The sequence below is a fragment of the Emydura macquarii genome, unplaced genomic scaffold, assembly GCF_026122565.2.
Source record: "Emydura macquarii macquarii isolate MOO-44397 ecotype Brisbane River unplaced genomic scaffold, CSIRO-AGI_Emac_v2 contig_524, whole genome shotgun sequence".
NCBI lineage: Eukaryota > Metazoa > Chordata > Testudines > Chelidae > Emydura > Emydura macquarii.
This window is the reverse complement of record NW_027130661.1, coordinates 11,134-16,956: the sequence shown is the minus strand read 5'-3', so window position 1 is coordinate 16,956 and position 5,823 is coordinate 11,134. Positions and strand designations below refer to the sequence as shown.

The 5,823-nt window shown below is 39.6% G+C and overlaps 1 pseudogene; it reads left to right on the top strand.

Annotated features, from left to right (window-relative positions):
- Positions 1 to 3: 3 nt before the first annotated feature.
- LOC137147221 (interferon-induced very large GTPase 1-like) lies at positions 4 to 5,599 on the top strand (annotated as a pseudogene).
- The last annotated feature ends 224 nt before the right edge of the window (positions 5,600 to 5,823 follow it).

Sequence of the window (5,823 nt, the reverse complement as noted above, 5' to 3'; positions counted from 1 at the left end):
CTGTCAGATAAGGTGCTGCAGGATTTCCTGGAAAACACCGTTTTACTATGCAAAGATCTCCCTGCACAAAACACAATGTCCACCAAATCTCTGCTGCGCTGCCTTCTGCACCCTCACGTCTATTCCGTTCAGAATTTCCCCAAATCTTCTTCCATTATGCAGTGGGTCTTCCATGAAGGAGAAAAGCAGCCAAAAGCTAACTGTGTTTCTGAGTTTGCTGATTTTATCCAAGTCCTACAGGAAATGAAGGCTTACATACAGGCTGCTACCCATGAGCCTTCGTCCTCGCCAGCAGCAGTGCAGGAAGCAAAGAAAGGCCAGCTTGGATGTGAGCTTAGCTTTGTGTTCCCTGACAAAGGCTCTACGGGGCAGAGAGCAGACAGACGTAGGGCTGTTATTGCTCTTAGTTGCAGCCAGCGCAGGGTATCAGGTGGAAAGGAACATTTTTCAGTATCTCATCGGATGTCGAGAAATTAACTTCATGTTAGAGGAGATGCAAAGAGCACATGAGAGATATTTGACTCTTAGAGACCAGGATGTTTCCAGAGCTCAGGCTTTCCTGCTGTTGACAGGCCTGACAGTGACAGCAGCTGAATTCAAAGATGTGTCTCCAGAGGAGAAGAACAAACGTTTGACTTTTATGAAACAGGAGCTGGAAAACTCGCTGTCGAGTGAAGTTATTGACATCCTTAAAAAGCAGAATGAATGCAGTGATTGGGAAGTTTTAGAAAGAAACTTGAATTCCCTTATCAAGGGGATCTATGATGACACAAATGACAATCTCCAGATACAGGATATGGCAAAAGAAGTAGAAAATGTATGTCAAAGACCTAAACCAGCAGAGTTACCAAAATCAGAACCCAAAGAAGTGCAGTCCACTAATGCTAAGACACACAGCTCCAGTGAAACCCAGACGTTTCTAAGTTTGATCGAGCGTCTTGGACTTAAAAACTACTATCCAGGGAAAATGAGAAAAGCTGACATCCATGTGATTGACCAGACTTCTTTTCCAGATAACCAGCCCAGCACCGAGCATGAACTGCCGCTTTATTTTTTGCAAAAGCTGTTAATGCTGGACTATCGGGTACGGTATCTGGTTTGCAAGCATGACAGCAAAACAAAAGAAGGTACAAATACACTGACCACCACATTCAATGTGAATGAATCCTTAGATATTGTAGATGATCTTTTTAATAATGTCGATGAAGAAATTAGTGAATCTGCTACAAATCAGACACACGTGCACCCTATGGACATTCAGATGGCAATTTTTCATTGTGCAGATGACTTCATGAGACAATATCTTTCAACAAAACTATCTTTATGTCAATTTGCACTCCCACTTCTGGTGCCAAATCCCTGTGACTCTCATATACAATTCCCTCTTTGGTCCTTTTGCCAGGTTAAGAAGAAATGGGCTAGTCATGAGAAATATGATGAAGATACTGAGGTTAGGAAATGCAAAGACAAATGGGTATATCAAGCAGGTGCACCAGTGGTATCTTTCATAAGATTTGGAACATCTTCATCTTCTAAATCTCAGATCTTAAATACTTTATTGAGCAAGCAAAAGCATAACATTTTTTTCCATCGTCATTGTAGAGGCAGCAGCAAAGAAGGTCTCTTGATGAAAGGTGTTGTGGAAATCTCTTGGTACTGTCCAGGTGGAAAGGATGATGACAGATTTGACAGTTGCATTGCCTTCACTAATCTTCATGGGGATGCAAGGGACCATGAGCAACAAGTCAAATTTTTACAGGAAATAGCTTCTGTCAATGTAGTTCTCTTGTCAGGCACTGATCAGAATGAAAGAGGCAGGAAATTTTTGCAAGACCTAGTGAAATCACCAAAACCTTCCATCTTTCTGTGTGTTGACAAAGAGAGAATTTCAGTTAACAGAGATGAAAAACGAGTAAAAATAGCTGTCAAGAACCGTAATGAGGCTGAATTAATGGATGAACTGACAGCAAGAATTGAATGTGCTCTAAAAGTGTCAAATATCCCTTACAGTCTTGATGCATGTGCTGATATTGCTCGACGGCATGGATTCGTCATTGATGAAGATAAACCAGAATGTAGGGAAGGAAAGTCATTGGCACAGGTAGTGCTAAGTATTTTGAATGAAAACAGATTAGCAGAGGCCAAGGACAAATTCATGCCTCTTCAAGGAGAATTATGGCACAAGTGGTGTAAAAAGGACAAAGAGCTCACCCATTTGCGTGAGCATGAAAACATGGGTATTGAACAGCACAAAAGCAAAACTGAATCACAAAAACATGAAATACGAAGAATACAATTCAAGACAGCATTTCCCCTCAATTATTTAATGAGGTCAGTGCTGGACATTCTCCAGTCAAATTCAGAGACAACTAAAATATACTTCCTGCAGTGGTTGCAAGTATTTATGGATGACTTGAGCTCTGACTGCCTTGCAGAACTTCACCAAAAATACCATGAGTTGTGGTCACAAATGCTAGAAAAAAGAAATAGAGGAGATAATGAATCGGAAAAAAAATTAGAAGAACTATCAAATGAGATAAATGGATCTACTCTGGGCCTTGAACATATTTTGAGAGAAGTAGGTCAGATTTATGAAACTCTGAAAGCAATGAACCAAAAAGATCAATATTTTTTTGCTCTGCCACCAATTGCAGTTGATTTGATGGTGTCAGGTTATCCCATTGAGCTGATGGACGGTGATGCTTCATACATGCCATTGAAATGGATTGGCGCCATCTTTGACGAGTTAACTGAAAGGTTGGGAGACAAAAAGGTGTTTGTCCTTTCCGTGCTTGGCATCCAGAGAACTGGAAAGTCAACGTTGCTCAACACCATGTTTGGTCTTCAGTTCAATGTCAGTGCTGGGAGGTGCACCAGGGGAGCCTTTATGCACCTACTGAAGGTGGATGAAGAATTCAGACAAAAGCTGAACTTTGACTTTATGTTGATTATTGATACTGAAGGGCTACGTGCCATAGAGCTAGCAAACAGAGCATCTCTTGATCATGATAATATGCTAGCCACCTTTGTCATTGGTCTTGGCAACATGACTCTGATCAATATTTTTGGAGAGAATCCTTCAGAAATGCAAGATATCCTGCAGATCGCTGTCCAGGCATTTTTGAGGATGAAGCGGGTGAAGCTCTCCCCAAGCTGTTTGTTTGTGCATCAAAATGTTGGAGAAATAACTGCAAAAGAAAAAAATATGGAAGGACGAAGACGCTTAAAACAAAAATTAGATAAAATGGCAGTTATTGCAGCTCAACAAGAGTGCTGTGATGTTACCTGCTTTAGTGATATTATCCGATTTGATGTGAACACCCACATTCATTACTTTGCTCACCTCTGGGAAGGAGACCCACCAATGGCACCTCCAAATCCCAGCTACAGCCAAAATGTGCAAGAACTAAAGAGCAAGATTCTCATGTCTGCAAAAGAAAATTCCCAGTGCAGTGTTTTGAGTTTGTCAGATCTGAAAGTGCGCATTCAGGACTTGTGGGAGGGTTTGTTAAATGAAAATTTTGTTTTCAGTTTTAAGAACACACTGGAGATTGCAGCATACAACCGGCTGGAAGCAGAGTATAGTAAATGGACCTGGGAGTTAAGAAGTCACATGCTTGAGCTGCAGAACAAGCTCAGCAATCGAATTAAAAATGAAGAAATATCCGAGATAGATCGTGGATTTCTTGAGAAGCCAATTGATGAAAAATATGCTGCTGTCACAAAGGACCTGGAAAATTATTTTGGTGAGGATAAAGACAGTAAGATATTGATTCAATGGAAAACAAATGTTGAAAAAAGACTGCAAATATTTAAAGAAGATCTTGTTAACAATGCTAATCAAAAAGGTAAAGACCTTATCTGTCTAAAAAATCATCAAAGCAGTTTAGAAAAAAAGAGATCAGTTTATAAAGATGACATGCTTAGAAGAAGCAGAGAGTTAGCTCTAAAATATAGAGACAAGGAACTAAACGAAAAGGAACTTAGAGATAACTTTATGTGTACATGGAAAAACTGGGTCGATGAAGTAGCCTCTACTGTCCCACAGGCTGAGGAACCTGATATTGGTACTGATGTGGAGAAGTTCTTAACTAATCATTTTTCATCCACAAATGATTTATTAAAGAGGATTGAAAAATTCTCTGAATGTACTGACCAATTTCATGTGGACCCTATTCGGCATATCAGAAAGACATGGAAGCCACGGCCATGGAAGACATCTGATGAAGAAAGTGATAAACAGAGACCAAAGGGGGTAACTAGTAAAATAATAAAGCTTATAGATCAACATATAGAGAAGAAACAGACAGAGATAATGAATTACAGTTCCAGTTACTTTCATGAAATTTTGAATAAAATAGACCAAGCGATAAACTCTGAAATTGTTGATGCAAATTTTGCTGTAACACCTGCATACAACATGGATTTATCGTTATATCTATGCCAAAGGGCAGCAAAGAGGTTTGGAGATATGTACAAAGAATTCCAGATATCAAATAACCCACGTATATATCTTGAACACGAGAGAGAGGATTTCTTCAATTGTTTTAAGATTGCCTGCCAAGGAGCAACATCAATCACAACATTTGCCCATTTCTTATGCAACAAGCTGACTGAAGCTCTCCGCTGTGCAACTTACGACAAAGCTGCCATTGACATGGCCAATGAAATGAAGTCTAACTATCCAGCCTTCAATGGCAATAGAGCCAAACTGGAAACCCACATTCTAAAGTCTCTTGCAGAAGAGGAGAACTTTGAGAATTACAAGGAATACATTCACTCTCCACGGAACTTTTTTAAAATTTTTATCAAAGAGTGCGTTGGTAATTATTTAGACAAAGAAAAAAACAAACTTGTACATTTCTTAAATAAGCGTCTTCATGTTTTCTGCTCTTCAGTTTGTACAGCTATTGATGAATCAACTGAAATCGTCAAAGAGAAAAATGGCAATGCATCTTTATGGTTGGATGAATTTTGCAACAGTCTTCGAGGTGACTTACAATTTCCCCGAAATGAGCTAAAAAGCATTGAACATCAGGAGATAAAAGACATAGAGTTCCTTAAAAAAAGTATGGTTGAGACATTGGATTCTGTAGAAGAAAATCTGAAACAGGACTTTGCTGCAATTGATGTAGAACCGTTCAAATCAAAACCTCATGAAAAACTGTTTGAGCAGCTCTGTGGATGTTGGGAGAAATGTCCCTTTTGCAATGCTGTTTGTACAAACACACTTCCTGACCATGATGGAGACCACAGTGTTCCTTTCCATCGTCCTCAAGCGGTGACTGGCATCCACTGGTACAAAACAAATCACCTAGTTACTGACATCTGTTCCAGTCTTGTAGCAAGTGATTGCTTATTAGTGCTTAGTGAGGACAATAAAATTCCATTCAAGAATTATCGACAAGCTAGTCCTGTTCATGCCAAATGGAGCATCACACCAGACAACTCAGCACAACCTTACTGGAAATGGTTTGTGTATCAGTTCCAGTTTCAATTAGAAAAAGAGTATTCTAGATGTTTTGAGGGTAGAGGAAGAATCCCCCCTGAGTGGGCAGAATTTACAAAGGAGGGTGTACTGTCTGACCTGGAAAAGTAGTAGTCTTTTATTCCAAGGCAGGCTAACGAAAGATTTATGGTTTTCCATTTATCTTTCACTTCTGAACATATATGAAACCTACTTCATGGTATTTTCAAATATTATTGTTGTTGTTATTGGATTTGCTTTAGAAAGCAAATTGTTCCCCCTCCTCTCCCATCCCATTAAGCCATTAGTTGGCACTGTAGAAGCCATTAGCTTGTAAGAAGTTGCCCCTTGCTGTC